The sequence below is a fragment of the Oryx dammah genome, unplaced genomic scaffold (genome assembly GCF_014754425.2).
Source record: "Oryx dammah isolate SB20612 unplaced genomic scaffold, SCBI_Odam_1.1 HiC_scaffold_2, whole genome shotgun sequence".
Classification (NCBI taxonomy): Eukaryota; Metazoa; Chordata; class Mammalia; order Artiodactyla; family Bovidae; genus Oryx; species Oryx dammah.
The window spans coordinates 143,013,292-143,036,973 of record NW_024070186.1 but is presented as its reverse complement, the minus strand read 5'-3'; the positions used below and the strand labels follow the sequence as shown (position 1 = coordinate 143,036,973).

The window sequence follows — 23,682 nt, the reverse complement described above, 5'->3', positions numbered from 1 at the left end:
TTTTTCTGAGGAACATCTGAGTCACTTTTCATTTTGTTTGTTTTGTTTTGGTTATGGCATATGAATGTGAGACTTCATAAGAGAGAACACTGTAAGACGAAGAGCTCTGTGCTATAAATCATATCACTTTCCACTCAAGATGAGAAAGGAGCTCTGGAGTGAAAAGAGAGAGATCAACAATGTCATAGTGTGCTTATCTGTCTGTGATAAAACTCTGTGTTTCTGGTGACAAAAAAAGAAAAACAACTCAAACTGCTTTAAGCAACAACAACAACAAAAATGTTTAGTACATTTTGCTAACTTAAAATAGTTAAGGCAAAGATAAGTTGGATTTAACCTCTTTACCGATATCACCAAAGACCCAGCTTCTAACATACCCAGTCCTCTGAGTCCCATGAGTTCACCTCCGGCAGCATCAGATGCTCTTGTGGTCAGACTGACCAACCTCACTGCCCTTCACAGTGTGAATGTGCCAGTTTCTCTGAGCAGCTAAGCTGAATTCCTCAATCTGGTTTTCAGTGCTTTAAAATTTATAACTCTTCCGTGAATCAAAGTTTTATGATTAAGCTAACTGAATTAAGCCAGCTACTAAGTCTGTATAAAGGTAGAGGTAGGGTCTCTCCTATTCAACTTGATTGAGATTTTTTTTTAAATGTCAAAATAAATATGTAAGAGTGCTAGACAGTGTAAATTACAGAAGTTCTAAACAATCTATACTTATTTACTTAAAAATGTATATACGGTTTCAGAAAGCTGCCTAGAAAGGTTACAAAGTATGCAAATAAATCAGTTTGAAAGGAAACTAAAGACACAGGAAAAAAAAATGTGAATTAAACTAATATACCAAGGTTTCATGAGCTATATTTTTAACATGATAAAGTTAATACTTGATGGATTACTTAATTAGAGCTATTTTAAATTAGTGAAGTGTTAATTGCTCAGTCATGTCCGACTCTTTGTGACACCATGGACTTTGTGACACCTACCAGGCTCCTCTATCCATAGAATTCTCCGGGCAAGAAATTTGGAATGGTTAGCTATCCACTTCTCCAGGGGATCATCCTGACTCAGAGATCAAACCTGGGTCTCCTGCATTGCAGGAGTCACCAGGGAAGCCCAACTTCTTTTCCATTTATAGCTTGTACTTTATTTTTAATACCTTTAATTTATAAGAGGTGCATGTGTGCTAAGTCACTTCAGCTGTGTCCGACTCTTTGTGACTCTATGGACTGTAGCCCAGCAGGCTCCTCTGTCCATAGGATTCTCCAGGCAAGAATGCTGAGGTGGATTTCCATGCCCTCCTCCAGGGAATCTTCCCAACCCAGGGATCAAACTGCTGTCTCTTATGTCTCCTGCATTGACAGGCAGATTCTTTACCACTAGTGCCACCTGGGAAGCCCCATTTACAAGACAACCAATCATAATAGGGTTAATTATGCACTTCCATTCATAATATACACCTTAACATACAAACATATGAAAATTCTCTCCTTTTCTCTCCATAAGATAAAGCAATTACTAAGGAAGGAAAAAAAATTAGTAAATTACTTTGTTATATCTTTTTTATTTTCTACATGAGATAGTATATCAGTGTGGATGTCTTTGATCATCAACTTTGTCATAAAATCACACCTAATTTCTTAACTGGTGTAGCAAACTGGGACTTCCCAGGTGGCTCAGTAGTAAAGAATCCAGCTGCCAAGCAGAAGACACAGGCTTGATCCCTGGGTCAGGCAGATTCCCTGGAGAAGGAAATGGCAACCCACTCCAGTATTCTTGCTTGGGAAATTTCATTAACAGAGTAGCTTGGCAGGCTACAGTCCAAGAAATCACAAAGAGTTGAACACGCCTTAGCAACTAAATAGCAGCAGCAGCAAACTGACACATACATGTTGACCACCTAATACTATTTTTTCACTATCTTCTGAAAAAGGTTAAGGTAAGGTAGAATTGAATTGAGTATCTCTTTTCTTTAAACTCTGTGTGGCAAATTTTGAAAGCTCAACAGAGTAAACATGTGTACTTTAAAAAACACAGTGACAATGAATGTTTGGTTATACTTATTACTTAGAGGGGTAAATTGCATGAATTGTTTGACACTACTCAAGTCATCGGAATCTGAGTAGCCTTAATTTTCCTAAGACTACTGATATTATCTTTGAGAGAACCAAGCAAAGGTCCCAGTGTTCTTTCCTAGCGCACTTTTTTTTTTCAAACTATTTGATACAGAACAGTGATTTATCAAATTGTTTAAAAGAGCATCAGCACAGTTAAATCTTGCCTAATTCTAATTCCAATCATGGATGGAAAATGGGGTTTTTTACTTCAACTTGATACAGGAAGCTGTATTACAAACTTGGAAGAATTATGAAGACTAATAAATTGTACATGCATTTGTTCTCAAATTCTATAATTTTCCCTTTGCTAGAAACTGAGTTTAAAAAATTACATGCAATTGTTCACTGTAAATCCACAAAACTATGTACAATTGATGGATCAAGAAGTTGTAAAATATATTAAATTCACAATCAGCAAAAACTCAGAGATCTAGTAAAAATACCAGTCTGATACAAATTCATAGAAAATGTCCTAAACTTGAGTACATATTAAAGTAGCTCAAGGCTTAATATAAATCTCAACAGATAACCATGAAGAATTAGGAATGAGGAAGTGATTTTACATTCCTTGTCATGTTTTCTATTTGAAGTTTGCTTAATTTGTATTCTCTATGATGCTTCTTTCTGTATGCAAAATCTTTATTCTGATCAGAAATGAGAAATGAATCCAAGTATCATTTTGTTGACTTGGCTTGGTCTAGCATTATTTTTTTTTAAATTATATTGGACGCCTTTCTCATGAGGCAGAGATAGTAGTCAATTCTTAGTGTAAGAACAACAACTTCCCCCTCAATAAACATGTGCACATTTAGAATTCTCCTATCAGTTCAGTTTAGTTGCTCAGTCATGTCCGACTCTTTGCGACCCCATGAATCACAGCATTCCAGGCCTCCCTGTCCATCACCAACTCCCGGAGTTCACTCAAACTCATGTCCATCGAGTCTGTGATGTCGTCCAGCCATCTCATCCTCTGTCGTCCCCTTCTCCTCCTGCCCCCAATCCCTCCCAGCATCAGAGTCTTTTCCAAAGAGTCAACTTTTTGCATGAGGTGGCCAAAGTACTGGAGCTTCTTCAGCTTTAGCATCATTCCCTCCAAAGAACACTCAGGGCTGATCTCCTTCAGAATGGACAGGTTGGATCTCTTTGCAGTCCAAGGGACTCTCAAGAGTCTTCTCCAACAACACAGTTCAAAAACATCAATTCTTTGTCTCTCAGCTTTCTTTTAGTACTATACACATAAACACATTTTTTTAAAGAATCACCTTTACCTATTAATGTCCTGCCTCTTAATCAAACATGTCATGAGGAGAGTGTCTGGTATATAAAATTAATGTCAAAGAACAGAAGATTTCTTAGCTAAAATAATTAAGGAAGTTCAAGATGGACAGGGAGGCCTGTCGTGCTGCAATTCATGGGGTTGCAAAGAGTCGGACATGACCCAGTGACTGAACTGAACCGAACTGAAGATGGGATCAGACATAACAATATAAACTTATCTCAAGCATTTGATTTTACTTATTTTAATCTAAAATTGTAAGTATGCAATTTGCTACATGCAATTAGTACTAATTGCTAATTAGTTAGCAATTAGTAATAATTGGTAATTAATACTTGCAATGTTACTTTTTATGTATCAAGGGCTTCCCTAGTGGCTCAGCTGGTAAAGAATCAACATGCAATGTGGGAGACCTGAGTTTGATCCCTGGGTTGGGACAATCCCTTGGAGAAAGGAATGGCTACCCAGTCCAATATTCTGGTCTGGAGAATTTAATGGACTGTATGGTCCATGGGGTTGCAAAGAGTCAGACATGACTGAGAGATTTCACTTTCACTTCACTTCACTTTACGGAGTGCTAGGAACAAAGTTATTTTTAAAAGTTAATACCTTTTTTAGTAGAGAGACATTTCTTTAATGATGTAAAGGGTTTTTTAAAAAATATGGGTTCAACTGATTGGGATTTAAACACATATTGTTCCTATACACCTCACTCCTAGTACATTTTCTAAAAAATTTGTAAGTTTCTATTTCTTTAAAGTAGCCTGAAAATTTTGTCAGTGGCACAGGAATCTGAAGTGAAGATTCTTTCGAAAGTTTACCCCTTATTTGCAATATTTACATTTTGTTGTCCATGCCTTTTTTAAAAACTTTAAAATTTTAATTTATTTGCATTCCTTTAGTCTTTCTTGGCTAATCAACTTTGTTTCTACAGGGAAAATAGCATTCATCTTCATATTTTATTTGATAATGTTTTATTTGTCTAAATTATGGAATTAAAATATCAATTGAAAAATTCCCTGCTGATCTAATGGTTAGGACTCCATCCCTTTATCTTAAAGGCATGAGTTCAATCCTTAACTAGGGAACTAAGTTCTGCATGGTGTGGCCAAAAGATAAATTACATATATATATACATACATATATATATATATATATATATGTATGTATATATATATGAAAGTGAAAGTGAAGTCGCTCAGTTGTGTCCGACTCTCTGCGACCCCATGGACTGCAATCTACCACATTCCTCCATCCATGGGATTTTCCAGGCAAGGGTACTGGACTGGGTTGCCATTTCCTTCTCCAGAGGATCTTCCTGACACAGGGATCAAACCCAGGTCTCCCTCATTGTAGGCAGACGCTTTACCATCTGAGCCACCAGGGAAAGTATATATATATATATCATTTGAACATGACATAGTAAAGTTTGGGAAACAATGCAAAAGGATTCTTAGTGAGTCAAAAATGCATATGCAAGGAGAAGTACCAGGCCTAATGGAATGAGCACCACGTGGGAGAAGTGTTAGGGTGAACAAATGCTTCACTGGATCTTAGCCAGAAGGCCGAGAAGCCATAGTGGGATAGACAGAGAGAACAGAGCACAGGCTATAATGGCCCTAAATTACAAGCAGGCTTCTTATGAGATCTTTTGCTGTATGTTTAACCAATCTTAAAAATGTGCCCCCCCTCATGTACACTAATTTCATATTCTATCCCACACTTAATCCTGCTGTCTTAATGGTATTATACTACTGTCAGCTTTACTTCATAGATACTGGTCTTGAGGGTTATGGTTAGTAATATTATAGTTCTATTAAACAAACAAACAGAGTAGAAATAGAACCTCTGTCTTGTTTCTAGAACTATTCTGAATAGACACAAACAAGTATAGCAAAATCTGTGAGCCTGTGGAGACAAAGATCAAGACACTTCAAATGGATAAGGAAATAACAGATCATGTTTAGGAAACTGCAAAGAAAATTATGACATGTAGACAGCATTTGATAGGAATACATCCATGAATATTCTAATCAGTCTTTCTAGTCTAGACTTATACTGAACATACTTCAAGGAGTAGAACCATTCAGAAGAAAACCATTGTTTATGAAAAGCTTTTTTTTTTTTTTTCTTATTATTCAAAATGGGCACAGCTTTACTAAGACAGTAAGGGAGCAATTTTTTTTTTTTTGAGATTGTATTATCCAGTATTATGTTATTGAAAATTATTCCGTAATACTACAGTGATATTTTAACAACTATGACAAATTTAATCCTGTTGACATTCAAATATTTACCTTTATTTAATTCTCATCTCAATAATGATATAGTTGATTCCATCTGACAGTAAAGATCTGTCTTTCTTTCTCTCTTTTTTTTAATCTTCTAAAATGTCTGCTACTTTCACCTGTCACTTTCATTTCATCTGCTCTGCTGTGAAAGGCACCTTGGTGAACAATAGTACACAGCTGGATAGTGTGTAGATTCTGGAACCAAATAGCCCAAAATGAATTTTGTCTCTAACACCTGGCAGTGATGTAACTTTTGGGCAGGCAGCTAAATTCTATATACCTAATTTGCTCATCTGCGAATTTAGATAATAATACTGCTTACTTCAACAGAATGTTGACAAGTCTAAGTAATATATAACACTAAAAATACCACCTGCATCAATAAATGCTACAAGTGTTGGTTACTAGTACCCACTTTTATTTTATTTAGATACTTGAATAATTATTTGATTTACTATATAGACTATTTACACTGTGATAAATGAGAATAAAATTATATGAACTATTTATTTTTATGTAAGCACAAGCTATTATTTTCCGTACACCCATGGTAGATTCATGTCAATGTATGGCAAAACCAATACAGAATTGTAAAGTAAAATAAAAAATAAATAAATTAATTAATTAATTAAAAAATATAAATAAATAAATAAAAAGGAAAAAAATTCAAACTCAGCCATCAATACACACTTCTGTGTTTCACTACAAATATAGTCTAGATAAAAGAACAATCTACAACTTAAGGAAGAGCTAAATTTCTCTGCTTCAAATGTGCAAAATCCTTTTGATTATCTGTAATACTGATTTTTCAGAAGTTATTTAACTCCCAGTGATAATGTTTGTATCTCTGATCCTTAATTCAGCAGATTTAAATAAACCAAAAATGCAGAAAATATTAGAAACAAGAAATGTTAAATTCCTTGTAGGTTTAACCTTATGTTTTTTGTGTCCAAGAGTAAAGGAAGACTGCCCAAAGTCTTTAAAAGTGACTTAATGAGTCCTTTTCTCACTAAAATGTTAAATGATGCAAAAACTTAAAGGACCTAGAATTTATATACATTCTATGAAGTCACTGGATTCCAAGACAGGCACAGGTGCTAAATAATTATCAATGACTGTCACAATTTGATTAAACATCTTTTGAAAGGAGCTGTCATACTCTGGTATAAAATAACCCCTCAGGAAAATACAGATCACTGTGTCAGTAAAAATAGAGCAAAATGGCTAAGTACGCAATAAAAGAATCGCCTTAAAGACAGAAAGAAAAAGGACAATGAGTTCAAAGAAAAGAATCATCTGTTAAAAATGATACACGCTTATAAATTTTGCAATTTGTGTCTTTTCCTGGCTTTTTCATATTCTTTCTCAAGAGTTTGGGAAAGTCATTTAATCAATTCCATGCCTTATTTATAAAATAGCTGTGTTTTAAAAGTTTGATAAGCTAAAAATATGTATATTTAAATTTGTCATTCATGTGTCTTACTTGAGGCTTTAAAAACTTCACTCTAATGTAGTTTTCCACTTCATTCTCCCAATCCTTAGTTTTGCAATTATTACTCTTTTCCATCTTTTCCTTCTCTTTTTATCCTTCTTCTATTTTTACCGAGGCAGTCCAAATTTTGTGGCCTGAAGCTTATACAAATTGAGGAAACTTCTTAAGAGAAATCATACAAATGTGTAAACATAAGAGTGCCATAAAAGTGACCTTCATAAGTGAAGGTTCTGAAGTATAAGCTTCCTTAGTTTCATTATAAATGACTTACCAGCACTCACCCATATGCACTAATATCATGTTATTTGCCAAGCAGTGCTAAATTCTCTAAGCATATTATTTCACCTGATACTCAAAGGGACTCTGTTAGAGACTATTATCTCATTAATCCCTTTGAATATGTCTAAAATCATTCCCACCTCTGCTGACTCTATCAACCTGTCCCAAGCCACCTGGAATTACTAGGGTATCTGTCTAATAACTCTTCTTACTTGTATCTATGATCCTCTTCAGTCTATCTTCAATTCAATGGCCAGAGATCATATTTAAAATAAGCTATTACATATTCTCTGATCAAAATGTCCCAGTAGTTTATTTTTTTTTTCTCCAGAGAAACTACTTTTTGCAATAGTAAACCACATTTCCAACATCAAAAGTTCTCAATCTCATCCTGACCTCATCATCTGCTACCCTCCTAACAAACCTGCTGTAGTCATACTGGTTAGCATTCTTGCTGCTACCCAAAGAATGTGTTAGTGGAAAGGGACATTTGAATCATATAATGAGATTTGATTACTTTAGTCACCTCTGGACATCTGGAGTTTTCTTTGAAAGATAGTATCTTCACTTGATGTGTTACTTCATTCATTTATTCATGCATTTATTTTACTTGTATTTGATTTTGAGGCTAAATAATACATTGCCACTGTGCACAAAAAGATGATGAAAGAGTGAGGCATCCAAGTAGTGAGAGATGGCAAGGGAGCATATGGAAAGAGACTGGTGAGTAGGAATAAAAGCAGTACCCAGGCCTTGTCATACAGAGTCAGCAATGGGGATTCACTAAAAAGTGACAAGTAGGTGCCATGATAAGGTTTCAAAAGCATTTCTTTTCAATTGTTAGAAATAAAAGTTATCCTGCTATATACAGGAAGCTCAGCTCCATTCTTTGTGGTGGCCTGGATGAATGAGATGGGTGAGAGGTTAGGAGAGAACCCCAAGAGGGAGGTGATATACGTACACATATAGCTGATTCACTTCACTGTACAGCAGAAACTAACAAAACATTGCAAAACAACTATACCCAAGGCAAGTTTAAAAAAAAAGAAAAATTATCCTAGAAATGTATCAATACTGTCATCCAGTGAATAACAACACAGCATATACTGGGCACTTACAATAAAATGCTTTTATTATCTTTGATCTTTTGGGCACTCTCTATGTGGCTGTTTTCCATCTGTAAAATGGATATATACTAATAACGCTTCTAACACTGAGTGATGATAACAGTTAAATGATGTCAGTTTTGTAAAGAGCTTAACAAAGTCCTGCACTTATGCTTTGCTGTGCTGTGCTTAGTCCTTCAGTCATGTCCGATTCTTTGCGACCCCATGGACTGTAGCCCACCAGGTACCTCTGTCCATGGGGATTTCTTAGCCAAGAAGACTAGAGTGGGTTGCCATGCCCTCCTCCAGGGGATCTTCCCAACCCAGGGATCAAACTCAGGTCTACCTCATTGCAGATGAATTCTTTACTGTCTGAGCTACCAGGGAAGCCCTAACAAAGTCCAATTGATATATAATTAACAGTACATAATTTATATTTATGATATTTATATAAATATAATACATGTTTCTCATTTCTATAACTTTAGTTTATTATAATAATTTAAAAACTATTCTCACCATTTCCTAAATTTGGTTCCTCATCTATATGTTGCAAACGTCTCATTCTGGTAAAATCTTCTTTGGTGATCATAATCATATACTGAGAGCTTTCAACTATTATTAATCATTTGTGAAATGAGTAAGTTATCTGTTAGTAAGATAGTCTGAAAATAGTCTTCTCTTACAAAATGAGGCCAACAGACATAAAACATGTACATTCATAAATTTACTCCTCAATTTCCTTGTGTAATTTGTATAATATTCCCAGGTGGAAACATGAAAAGTGAATGCCACTTTTTTTTGATACTAAAAAGTCAATTTTAGTCTATTATGGTTTAATAAATAAAAAGTTCTACATTAGCAGGAATAAAACATTTTTTTTCAATTTATGTGAGGTTGAATTTTATTTTCCTTGACAACTAAAAATGTGCTGACTATTTTTCTTTGTGACTTTAAACATACAGTTATTATAATTTACATTTAAAAATTTTCAATTTTCCTTCCAGAATTATAGAATTTAATTACATTACTATATTAGTTAGGATTATCCAGAGAAAACACAACCAATAGGAGATCTATCTCTCCATCCATCTATCATCTATCTATCTAGCAAGAAAGAGAGAGATTAATTATAAGGAATTTTTGCACATGACTAAATCCAAAAACTTCAGTAAGTAAGGGACGCAGGGTTTGTTGTTGTTCAGTTGCTAAGTTGTGTCCAACTCTGTAACCCCATGTTTTGCGGCACTCTAGGCTTCCCTATCTCGCATCATCTCCTGGAGTTTGCCCAACTCCATGTCCAACTTCATGTCCATTGGTGATGCCATCCAATTGTCTTGTCCTTTGTCATCCTTTTCTCCTTCTGATTTCAATCTTTCCCGGCATCTGGGTCTTTCCCAATGAGTCAGCTGTTCGCATCAGATGGCCAAAGAATTGGACCCAAGATAGCTGATAGTTTAAGTTCATCTGAGTTGGAAGGCTTGAAAACTATGAGTCTACACTGTGATTCATTGTCCAAGGTCAGTAGAAGATAGATGTCTCAGTTCACATCACAGAAGTTCTCTGATAGCCTTTTTATTCTATCCTTAGAGAAGGCAACTCACTCTACTCATTCTATGAATTGAAATGTTAATCTCATTTAGAAACATCATCTCAGACACATAAAGCTTGATCAAATGTCTGGACACTTGATCAAACGTCTGGAGCAGTCAAATTGACACATAAATCATTATATCTATAAGACTGAGGGAATTGATCAATTGTATTGATATCAATTGAACAGTGGTATCAAAGACATAATTCAGAAACTAACACTGAAAATGCAGCAGGGGTTTGATGTTCTATGTGATATGATACTGATTGTACTTTGCACCCCTGTAACTTCTACTCAATGATATGTGTATGTGTGTGTGTGTTTAGTTGCTCAGTTGTATCTGACTCTTTGTGATTCCATGGTCTGCAGCCTGTGAGGCTCCTCTAAACATGAGATTTTCCAGTCAAAAATATTAAAGTGGGTTGCCATTTCCTCCTCCAGGGAATCTTCACAATTCATGGATTGAACCTGCATCTCCTGTGTCTCCTGCACTGGAGGCATATTCTCTACCCACTGAACCATCAAGGAAGCCCTCTAATCGGTGATAGATAACACCAGATTAATGCTGCAAAACAAGGAAAATGCTTTCCCTAATATACATGCTCAATACACAATAATTCTTGCTGCCTTTTGCTTATGTGATATAATCTCTGTGAGAAAATTGAACTGGGCAGATTTTGTGTTCCACAGATGTTCATAGGAATTTCCTATCTTGCACGTGCTTCTTAAAATGTGACTGACATGTACCCCAATGTTCATCACAGCGCAGCACTGTTTATAATAGCCAGGACATGGAAACAACCTAGATGTCCATCAGCAGATGAATGGATAAGGAAGCTGTGGTATATATACACAATGGAGTATTACTCAGCAATTAAAAAGAATACATTTGAATCAGTTCTGATGAGATGGATGAAACTGCAGCCAATTATACAGAGTGAAGTAAGCCAGAAAGAAAAACACCAATACAGTATATTAACACATATATATGGAATTTAGAAAGATGGCAATGATGACCCTGTATGCAGGACAGCAAAAGAGACACAGATGTGTATAACAGACTTTTGGACTCAGAGGGAGAGGAAGAAGGTGAGATGATTTGGGAGAATGGCATTGAAACATGTATACTATCATGTAAGAATCGAATCGCCAGTCTATGTCCGATGCAGGATACGGCACGCTTGGGGCTGGTAAGTGGGGATGACCCAGAGAGATGTTGTGGGGAGGGGGGGTGGGAGGGGGGTCCATATTTGGGAATGCATGTACACCCGTGGGGGATTCATGTCAATGTATGGCAAAACCAATACAGAATTGTAAAGTAAAATAAAAAATAAATTAATTAATTTTAAAAAAAAGAAAAGAAAAAAAAAAGTGACTGACATTCTTTCGATCAAAAGATAAGACTCTATTGCCAGGGTCCAGCCCCCGCAGGATCCAGGGGAACCTGAAGGAAAAACCCATTGGTGATTGATTTAGAGAGAGATAAGTAAAAAAATGTTGAAGATAAGAAAATAGAGGAGAGAAAAAGGCTGATATTCCATAGAAAGCTAATAAAGTCTTAGAAGCCCAGGCAGAAAAGTGAATGCAGAGAGCCTCTGTGTTCCAAGGGATCAGCCTGGAAAAGAAAGTGAGAGAAAAAGAGAAAAAAAGAATAACACAGGGTGACCAAGCTTCTTTGAATGAGGCCCAATAGCTTTATTTTTAAAAGGTACTTTTATACCTTGTCTTATACATAGAGGGAAATGAAAGATGCAAAGTTATACAGAGTCAGCCCAAACGTTACATCTGTTTTGTCTTTATCAAAACCAGGATTTTTTCTGCAAACCTTTCCCATAAACAATATTGTGTACATTATCTTCTGGCCTTGGAGGCCTGTGGACATTTTATGACCCTTTTTTGATAAAGGCTGTTCAACCAGAAAACTTATTTTTCCTTGAAATGTTTTTTCATATATTTCTAATCTATGTCAGCCTCAGAAAGTATTAAACAAGTTACATTTCTCACAGAGCAAAGGTGCAGTGAGTTACAAGAAAGAACCAATTAGCTCAAAAATCTGATGTGGTTAATTTCAAGGCTACACTTGTTTTTCTTACTTTTCAACTATGTTAACTAATGCACTCCCAGGTGCACAGTGGATAAGAGATATGGGAACTTAGCAACAAGCATTGGCCCAATAATGAAATCCTACACCAGCACTACTCCAATAACTTTTAACTCTTTAAAAGGCTCTATGTTTTAGGCTTTCCATGCCTCTCACAGTTAGGAGGCTGCGAATAATCACATGCGTAGCTGCAAGAGTCTGGATATGCCTGCCAAGCAAGCTAGAATGCTAACAAAGGGGTTTTGATTGGAAATATTCCTCTCATGTCCAGGAGACTTATTAGCTATAGCCCTAAGTTGATTTTCTCCAGAGAAAGGTGGTCAGGGTTAGCCCCCTGTTAATGTCAGAGGAGTTGGTGAATGGCATGAAATAGTAAAACAGACAGATTCTGGTTTGGGGCTCGAGAAAGCCTAGGGAGCCCCTTGAGTTCTGAAACCTTGCTTAACAGTTCTCTTCCACATGACCATGTCATGGGTGGGATCTCCTGTGGTGGCTCCTGGCAGTCTATAATTTTTCCTGTGAATCTGAGTGGTGGACTTTTGATTATAGCTGATTTGTTGTGCTTAGTCACTCAGTCCTGTCTGACTCTATGTGACCCCATGGACTGTAGTCCAGCAGGTTCTTCTGTCCATGGGGATTCCCCAGGCAAGAATACTGGAGTGAGTTGCCATGCCCTCCTCCAGGGGATCTTCCCAACCCAGGGATCGAACCCAGGTCTCCCTTATTGCAGGCAGATTCTTTACTATCTGAGCCACCCAGGAGGCTGGTTCATATAAGGAAACTGGACAACTTTAGAACCCTGAGTGATAATGTTACAAATCCAAAACTACCAAGGTATGAGGAAGCCCAAAATATGTGAAATAGTGTTCTGGCTGACAGAGCCAGTAGAAATACCTAATTACTGCCAGGATCAACCCTAGACATGAGTGAAAATGCCTTCACACAATTCCTTTGCCCAGAAATTGAGGTCTCACAGGGGTAGCTTCTGAAATTATTGAGCAGATGGAAATTCATTCTTTTTTTTTCTGAATTGCTGACACAAAGTATCGGTAATCATAATAATATGATTGTTTTAAGAACAGAATTTTGGGGTGATGATATGCACTTGTAAACAAATGCAAACTGCAAGTAGTACCTGCCATAATCAAAATGTAATTCATATGAAATTGGCTTTAAGTCTTGAGATTACTAATAATTAAAGCCTAAATGGTTTTTTTTTAATTTAATTTTTTAAATGGTTTTTAGAATAGTATTAAAATAGTATCGGTATAGCCTAAATGGCATGGAGGAGTCTGTTGGTAAAAAGCTTAAAGGATATTAAAGGAAATGGCACTGGGCACTAGAGGAAAGGGGACTTGCCTTATAGTTCCAGGGAATTTGGCAATATGCTTGCCTGAATGTGCAAAATAGAAATCATATCTAATTAACTTAATCACATAAAGAGATCTCCAGGCAGATTGTTGAAGATGCCACCTGGCCTTTTCTCTCTGCTTTAAATAAAATTTAAATAAAGAATGAACTGTTACATATTTTAAAAATCAGAGTTTCTAGAATTCTAAATTTAAACTGTATCTTGTTGCCAAATTTTCCAGATGACAAATCATTTGCCAATTAAGAAATAGCTTTCAGACAAGGATTCAATCCATGGTAGAACCATAGCTTCCTATGTTAAGACCTTAAAAGTTTTAAGATGATACTGCACACAACCCTCTAGATAGAAATCCCTCTAAAAATCACAAGGTAGTAACACAGGTCTTTTCTGTTAAACAAAAGGATTTCTAAGAATTTTCTCTCAGTAGTATCACTGAGACCAAATCAAAAGAGGATCCTATTGATGAGATTTTGGGGTGTGATTGTTATCTATGGAATGGTTTATAAACTAATACATTTTTAAAGGGATCACATCAACTTGCAGTGAAAAGGAAAGAGATAATATAAATTAATATTATTTTTGACCCATGCACTTCTATAAGCAAACAAAATAACGAAAAAAAAAGAAAAAAGAAAAAACATCCCAATATATACACACATGCCACTTCTTGTGAAAAAGGAGGGTTAACTTAGATGTTGTAATTAGAAGCCTAGAAGTCTCACTCAGAATGAAAAACAGTCTTTACTGTGCTCAAAATATCCTGTACTTTCTGAATGACAGGATACTAAAGGATTGATTCTATACTTTTCACTTGTGTAATAGGATAATTGACCCAAATTCTTTGTCAAGTGGCTTTACAATCCTCTTTCATTGTGGGTTAAATATATGTCTTTCAAACGCTATTAGACTTGGCAACATGACCTGCTTCAGCCAATGGAATGTGAGCATACTTGACATGAAGAGATGCTTAAAATAGGCTTCCATAGTCTGACTTTCCACCTGTCATTTGGCCTTTGAGGAACATGCTTCAACTGCAGGTCCAAACACCAACTAATGAAGATAGAGTTATAAGCCAAAGCCATCCAGCTGTCCTCCTAAAGTAGAACCCTCAGTCTGGTGGGGGTTAAGCTAGGGTCAGCTAGGTCAGCCGACTCTCACAGATAACAGCCGACCTGTGAGTATAAGAGTATGTTTTTGGTGTAAACCAGACATCTGCATGCCGGTTTTCTCATTTTAATCAAATAAATTTTCACAAATAATACCTCTACCTCTTTCCCACATGTCTTAACCATTTTGATTTTCCTTTATTGTGTTAGTTTCATAATTATGTCTGACTCTTTGCGACCCCATGGACTGTAACCTGCCAAGCTCCTCTGTGCATGGAATTCTCCAGAAAAGAATACTGGAGTGGGTTGTCATTTCCTTCTCCAGGGGATCAGCCAGGGATCTAACTTGGGTCTCCCGCAATGCAGGCAGATCCATAGCACTTACATACCTGACATATTGCATATTTATTATTATTTTCTTTTTATTTCCAGGTTATCCCTCTTAAACATGCATAAACTATGAAAACAGGGACTATACTTTTGTTTTATGGTCTGTTCACAGCACTGAACACATTGACTGACTCAATAAGCTCATTAAACATTTTGAATATATAAATAAAATACACAGTGCTTGCATGCTAAGTCACTTCATTCATGTTCGACTCTTTTCAACCCTATGCACTGGAGTCCTCCAGGATGCTTGGTCCATGAGATTCTCCAGGCAAGAATATTGGAGTGGGTTGCCATGCCCTCCTTCAAGGGATCTTCTTGATCTGGGGATCAAACCCATGTCTCTTAAGTCTTCTGCATTGGCAGGTGGGTTCTTTACTAGTGCTACCTGGGAAGCCCAAGATATACAGTACTTAGTGTTAATTTGACATAAGTTCAAATCTGTGTTTCTGCCCAGAGTGACCAATGTACATCTGAAAAATATTGACTTATGTAAAATAGAAGATTATTAGGGGTCTAAAATATTGATGTTTTCTTTTCATATGATATGACTCTTGTGGGTCTGGATGTATCAATAGTGTTAAAATGGAATGCAATTTAAAGAATATTTATCTATAAGGTCAGTTTATTTTATGGCTCACCAGAGAGAATTAGCTCCATAAATGATCAAAGGATCTCATTATAGTTTATCTTCTTCTATATGGTAAGCCCCTGAAATAAACTCTAGAGAAAAGATTTTAATGAGGGTCTAGTTTATAAAATATTATTTTCATTATATTCACTAATAAATATTAAAATCAAATAAATACAATCTTAAAAATTTAAAGAATTTTGATTCAATAAAATTATATATAATTATTCAATGGAAAGGTCATTATTTTGTAATTCTTTAAGTATCATGTATGGCAAAGTTTTATTAAATCTTTATATTATTTTAAACTCATTTTTTAGTCAGCAAAATTGTAAGTGTAAAATATTACTTTTAGAGATTTCTCTACTTTATAACTCTACTTTCCAAATACATCTCTGCTGTGTGAGTATTATAAATTTAGTACCTTGGGATATTTGAGATATCTGAGAAGAACTTCATAAATGATCATCACCTGAGCTTGTTTGTTGGTCAGTAATGCTAGGAAACCAGCCATTTATCCACTTATGGTTAAATATTTGAGATGATTTTATTGTTATAATAATGTTTATTAAAATTGACAACACTTTGGACACTATTAAGTAGTAATAATGTTTCATTAGTAAGAATTTTCATAGTCTATTATCTCTTTTTATAATAAATTTTAAATTATTGTATAATAAAATTTAATTAAATATAATTTAAGTATCATGAAGGTATTATTGTCTTTTAAGTAATACCATTCAAAAGAAAAGTGCCTCAGAGCTTCAACATATAGTTAAACTAAGTCTAAAGATTGAGATAGAAAATTACTTATTCATAAATTGTATCCTCTACCCCTCACCCCTTACACACTTTGGAATTATTTCATTGACTTCATTTGCATAAAGTAAAATGGAAAGAAAATTTTTGTATAGTGTAATTAGTTTTGAAAAATGTATAAAACCATGTAATCTACCTCATATCAAGACACATAACATTTCACGCTAAAGATTTCCTTTTGCCTTTTCAAAAACCATCAGAAAGAGAGTTACCTTGATGTGGCAATAACCGTGATATAACAATTTAGAACTGAGAATGGGGATTATAATGTTATCTTCCCCTGTGGTGTGGTGAGGAATCAGACTATGGTGGAGAATCAGGCTGTGCATGTGGGTGTTTTTATGATCATATATCCTCAAGAGATATGAAGGTTAAAATTTTACTACAAAGTTGATTAGATGTGAATGTATTATATAGAATTTTACTTTAGATATTACTTTGAAATTTTTATACCATAATACCCTTACATCAAAATTACTTAATTTGTCAATGTATGGCAAAACCAATACAGAATTGTAAAGTAAAATAAAAAATAAATGAAAACTAAAAAAAAAAAATTACTTAATTCTGTATTTTGAAATGTTTCATATGGTAAAGAATAATTGTCCTCTATTTCAGTCATTTTTCTTAAGTAACAGTTTAAAGAAAGTTGTCATCACTGAGAATCTTTCATAATGTGTCATTGTGCCACCCTGAATTATGATATGTAAAATATTCTCCTTCTACATATTTTATCCTCTGATCCATGTTATATTTATTATTCAGTTTCAGAGTATTTTTAATTTCTAAAATACCACTGCCTGTTAGGATTACTTTCAGTGTTCAGATCTTAAAATAAATTGACTGCCTGTTTTTTGATTGGAAAAAAAAATGTATTGGTATTTAAAGTAAGTCACTACACTTTATTAAACTAATATTATTGAATTTTTACATGAATTACAAGAAACCTATTTTAGTATTCTCTCTCCTTATTTTGGGGATGGCCCCAGAGATTGCTAATTTTCCCTCAATTTCACTTTTCTCTCCTTTTTCTCTTTGTATTGAGAAGCCTGTGTTTGGGGGTTACATTTTTTAGTTTTATGGGTCTTTTTGTTTAATTTTCTTTCTTTCTTTTTTCTTTCTTTTATATTATTGTGAAAAAAGTGAAAGTGCCATTTGTTCAGTGGTGTCTGACTCTTTATGACCGCATGGAATATTGCCTGCAAAGCTTCTCTGTCCATGGGATTCTCCAGACAAGAATACTGGAGTGGGCTACCATTCCCTTCTCCAGGGGATTTTCCCCATCCAGGGATTAAACCCAGGTCTCCTGGATTCTTTACCATCTGAGCAACTGGGAAGTTTTTTAAATTTGGAGTGGGAAGCGCTGACCATACTCTTTTCTAGAAAAGTAAGCTCCTGCTCTGTACCTGCATTAGATGCTGGATGTGACAGTGTGGCTAGGATCAGTGAATGATACAGAAGGAATAATACTGTGGTTTACTTGGTGATATTTTCCTAAAGAAGGAATGGCTCCTCTATTCTTCCTCTTCCTTACTACGTGAGACAAGCAAATGTGATAACATTAACTCAGCAGATGAAGGAAACATGAAAAGGATGGCAGAGAAAAACCACAGCAGGAGTGCAGGTCCCTGCATAGCCTTGCAAAGTGGAACTTTCATACCAGTCTTGAAACCTCTATATCTAGATTGCTAAATGAGATAACACAAATATCATGTTTAAGTCACTCATATTTGGGGTCCGTTTTAATCAGCAAAAATTGGGTCATAATTAAGACAGTGACTATATCAATTCCAAACTATTTCATTCAGTAATTTGTTTCTGAAAGGAAGAATGTGTAACTAAACATTTCCTCCTTTTATTGGCTGTCACTATTTATGATCTCCTTCAGAAATTTAGTTGATTTAATTATTGCTATTTATTATGTTAACCACCTACTTAATCCATTTATTGTTTTGTCAGAATTGATTCACTGCAAGATTATGTCACTAACCACATGGTAATAGTTCACAAATTCAAATTAACAAATGCATGCTTAATATGTTCAGTTTTTTATAACAAATTTTAACTTTGATTTGTTTACCAATATTAATAACCAACAAAATGTAGACATCAATAGCAGGTATGGCTCAAGTGACAAATGTATTTAGTGAATAAATATTCCTTAAGACATTGTCACAAAGAGTTGGACACGACTGAGTGACTGAACTGAACTGAACTGAAGACATTGTTATACAGCCATATTTAGCTATTTCAACAATATATAAAACATCTTTAAAAGGTTGTGAAAAGAAATGCCCATTAAAACATTCTCCTTGACTCTAAATAACTTGTTTGATTAATATGTTTAAAGATAAATATAGTGATTTAGAGGGCAAGAACTACGATTGAACATGTCTTGCCTTTAATATTCAGTTATTTATTACAGACAAAAGAATGATTGATTTGGTAATATTAGTGTTCTAGCTATTAATAAGGTTTTACTTATATGTTTCATTTACACATGGAAAGTAATATTGATCATTTGCACATATTTTATGAATTATGTGTAATAATTAGTGCATGAATTATATAAATGAGGAGTACCTTTTTAATCCATGCAGTTCTAATTATGCAATTTTCAAACACTTTGTGATCATAGCAAAATGCTTTTAGCCCTCACATTTAATTAATATCCTGACTTCTGTGACTATAATCTTTTTTTTTTTTTTCTGTTCTAAGGAACTCTGTCACCATGACCCCTTTCTCTGTGAATATTAATTTTAAACACCATAATATTGTCTCAAACATAATGAGAAATGACAAATAATGACAACTGAAAGTCATGTGTCAAGTGATGTCACTGTGGTTTAGGAGGACATCATATCTGCTGCCTTGGCTAGCTGCACACTGATTATTAATAAGGATTGAAAAAAGCAAATTTAGAGAAAAAATTCTCACAAATCACTATTGTCTAGCTAATAAGGAAAAGGAAAAATGATAATTCATTTTAGGTCCCTGTGAATTATTACACTTTTGTTATTAAGATATGGAAATAATTTACAATTACTGGTTTTCTGAAGTAAATGCTCAAGGAAAAGGGAATGGAGCAAATCTCTTCCCTAGAAGTTTTTTTAACTTATATTTACACTTATATAAACAGGAAAAAGAATTCCTATTGATTTTACAAAGGTTTAAAATTAGTTAAAGTAGTTTTAAGTTTTATAATGTGAGAATTAGGCACATAGCAGGGTAAATTAAGAGTTATTCCAGCACTGAGATGTATGAATTACATTTTGCTTCCAACTCTCTGTGTCTTGTCCTCATGTGTCTGTCTCTTCTTTTTAAAAATAAATAATAAATAAAATTAAAATGAATTTTTATCATAACTCATACATATCAAAATTTATACCAAACCACCATGATGTGGTCAAAGATTTCATCTTTGCCTACATTGATCTTTGAAAATGGTGTTTAGAAAATGACAAAGAATATTTTGAGTAATAAATGTAGTACACAATTATTGCAGAAAATTTTAAAAAATCTGGCATATATAATGAAGGCAATAACATTTACTTGAAATTTAATGCTACAAAGATGAACATATAAAAGTGTTGATATATTTAAGAATATAAACATTATATATGTATTATTTATATACTATATATTAGTGTATATATTAAAATATGTGCTAATTATAGGTTTATGGATATTCAAATGATTTATACAAATACACATATTTGAAAATATATAGTTATAATTTTATTTCAGATATTGATAAAGATTGTGTTTATAAATGCAGGTATATAGAAGGAGATATATAGAGTATATCTATATACTCAGATCATGTCTCAGATCATGAACTCCTTATTAGCTAATTCAGACTTATGTTGAAAAGAGTAAGGAAAACCACTAAACCATTCAGGTATGACATAAATCAAATCCCTAACGACTATACAGTGGAAGTGAGAAATAGATTTAAGGGACTAGATCTAATAGAGTCACTGATGAACTATGGACAGAAGTTTGTGACACTGTACAGGAGACAGGAAGTAAGACCATCCAAAAGCAAGTGAAAGTGAAGTCGTGCAGTTGTGTCCGACTCTTTGAGACCCCATGGGCTGTAGCCTACTAGACTCCTCTGTCTATGGGGTTTTCCAGGCAATAGTACTGAAGTGGATTGCCTTTTCCTTCTCCAGCGGATCTTCCCAAACCAGGGATCGAGCCTGGGTCTCCCACATTGTAGACAGACGCTTTAATGTCTGATCCACCAGGGAAGTCCTCAAGAAAAAGAAATGCAAAAAAGCAAAACAGCTGTCTGAGGAGGCCTTACAAATAGCTGTGAAGTGAAGAGAAGCCAAAAGTAAAGGAGAAAAGGAAAGATATACCCATTTGAATGCAGAGTTCCAAAGAATAGCAAGGAGAGATAAAAAACCTTCCTCAGTGATCAATGTGAAGAAATAGAGGAAAACAATAGAATGGGAAATACTATAGATCTCTTCAGAAAAATTAGAGATACCAAGGGAACATTTCATGCAAAGATGGGCTCAATAAAGGATAGAAATGATATGGACCTAATAGAAGCAGAAGATATTAAGAAGAGGTGGCAAGAATACACAGAAGAATTGTACAGAAAAGATAATCATGACCCAGATAATCACGATGGTGTGATCACTCACCTAGAGTCAAACATTCTGGAATGTGAAGTCAAGTGGGCCTTAGAAAGCATCACTATGAAAAAAGCTAGTGGATGTGATGGAATTCCAGTTGAGCTATTTCAAATCCTAAAAGATGATGCTGTGGAAGTTCTGCATTCAATATGCCAGCAAATTTGGAAAACTCAGCAGTGGCCACAGGACTGGAAAAGGTCAGTTTTCATTCCAATCCCTAAGAAAGGCAATGTCAAATAATGCTCAAATTACTGCACAATTGCATTCATCTCACACGCTAGCAAACTAATGCTCAAAATTCTCCAAGCCAGGCTTCAACAATATGTGAACCGTGAACTCCCAGATGTTCAAGTTGGTTTTAGAAAAGGCAGAGGAACCAGAGATCAAATTGCCAACATCTTCTGGATCATAGAAAAATCAATAGAGTTCCAGAAAAACATCTATTTCTGCTTTATTGACTATGCCAAAGCCTTTGACTGTGTGGATCACAATAAACTGTGAAAAATTCTGAAAGAGATGGGAATACAGTCCACCTGATCTGCCCTTGAGAAATCTGTATGCAGGTCAGGAAGCAACAGTTAGAACTGGACATGGAACAAGAGACTGGTTCCAAATAGGGAAAGGAGTAGATTAAGGCTGTATATTGTCACCCTGCTTATTTAACTTATATGCAGAGAACATCATGAGAAATGCTGGGCTGGATGAAGCACAAACTGGAATCAGAATTGCTGGGAGAAATATCAATAACCTCAGATATGCAGATGACACCACCCTTATGGCAGAAAGTGAAGAAGAACCAAAGAGCCTCTTGATGAAAGCAAAAGAGGAGAGTGAAAAAGTTGGCTTAAAGCTCAACATTCAGAAAACAAAGATCATGGCATCCAGTCCCTATAGTTCATGGCAAATAGATGGAGAAACAGTGGAAACAATGTCAGACTTTATTTGTTTGGGTTCCAAAATCACTGCAGATGGTGACTGTTGCCTTGAAATAAAAGGACACTTACTCCTTGGAAGAAAAGTTATGACCAACCTAGACAGAATATTAAAAAGCAGAGACATTAATTTACCAGCAACTGTCCATCTACTCAAGGCAATTGTTGTTCCAGTAGTCATGTATGGATATGAGAATTAGAACTATAAAGAAAGCTGAGGGCCAAAGAATTGATGCTTTTGAACTGTGGTGTTGGAGAAGACTCTCGAGAGTCCCTTGGATGGCAAAGAGACCCAATGAGTCCATCCTAAAAGAAATCAGTCCTGAATGTTCATTGGAAGGACTGATGTTGAAGCTGAAACTCCAGTACTTTGGTCACCTGATGAGTAGAGCTGACTCATTTGAAATAATTCTGATGCTGGGAAAGATTGAAGGCAGGAGGAGGCGGGGACGACAGAGGATGAAATGGTTGGATGGCATTACTGACTCAATGGACATGAGTTTGAGTAAACTCCGGGAGTTGGTGATGGACAGGCAGGCCTGGCATGCTGCAGTCCATAGGGTCACAAAGAGTGTGACACGTCTGAGTGACTGACCTGAACTGACTGATATAGAGTATGTATAAATGTTTGCATTTATACATATAACCAGTCATACATGTGCTAATATTTTATAAAAGGTATGTAAGTTTATATATTTGTAATCATTTGAGTCGTTCATAGTTTTTATATTGTATTTTTAAATTGACTATTAAGCTTTTGTATTAATTTAGATTATAATTATTAATTCTGTCCTCTCACAGAAAAAAAAAAAGTTAATAAAATTTCATTATGTATAGAAATTAAAGGAGCTCGGTCTTTCACTTTTTTATGCAAGATTATGGTAATGGATTTTCATTTACTTATTTCTACTCTGCAATAATTTTGTATTAAAAATCTGTATCAGACTTATTAGAAAAATAAAATAATAATGTTCTATTAAAAACACTTTAATTTAATTTGTTTTCTTAAATCTGGGCATATATTCCAATGGCATTAGATTCTAAAAATAATATATATATTTGATTTTGAAACAAATTATAACTCATATTATAATAAGTTATGAACATTTTATTATCTTTCGATTATGCTAACTGTAGAGAAACAAATAAAAGTACTTTTACTCATGTCAATAGACATGAGTTTGAGTAAGTTCTGGGAGTTGGTGATGGACAGGGAAGCCTGGTGTGCTGTAGTGCCTGGAGTCACAGAGTCAGACATGACTGAACTGAGCTGATTCCCTGCCTCAATGTCTGACAACCATTTACCTTTTTACTGTCTCCATAGTTTTCCTATCCCCAAATATTATATAGTTAAAATTATACAGCATGCATTCTTTCCAGATTGGCTTCTTTTACTAAATTACAGGCATTTTGGGGGCGGTCCTAAGATGGCAGAGGAATAGGAAGGGAAGACCACTTTCTCCCTCACAAATTCCTCAAAAGATCATTTCAACGCGGAGCAAACTCCACAAAACAACCTCTGAATGCAGG

The 23,682-nt window shown here is 35.0% G+C and overlaps 1 long non-coding RNA gene across 1 annotated transcript in view; it reads left to right on the top strand.

The window, feature by feature from the left end:
- The first annotated feature begins 20,879 nt into the window (after window positions 1-20,879).
- Window positions 20,880-23,682, top strand: part of LOC120853546 — a 13,846-nt gene continuing 11,043 nt past the window's right edge. Inside the window, exon 1 of the long non-coding RNA XR_005718804.1 lies at window positions 20,880-20,896. This is a non-coding gene — a long non-coding RNA (uncharacterized LOC120853546). The remainder of the gene's footprint in view (window positions 20,897-23,682) is intronic.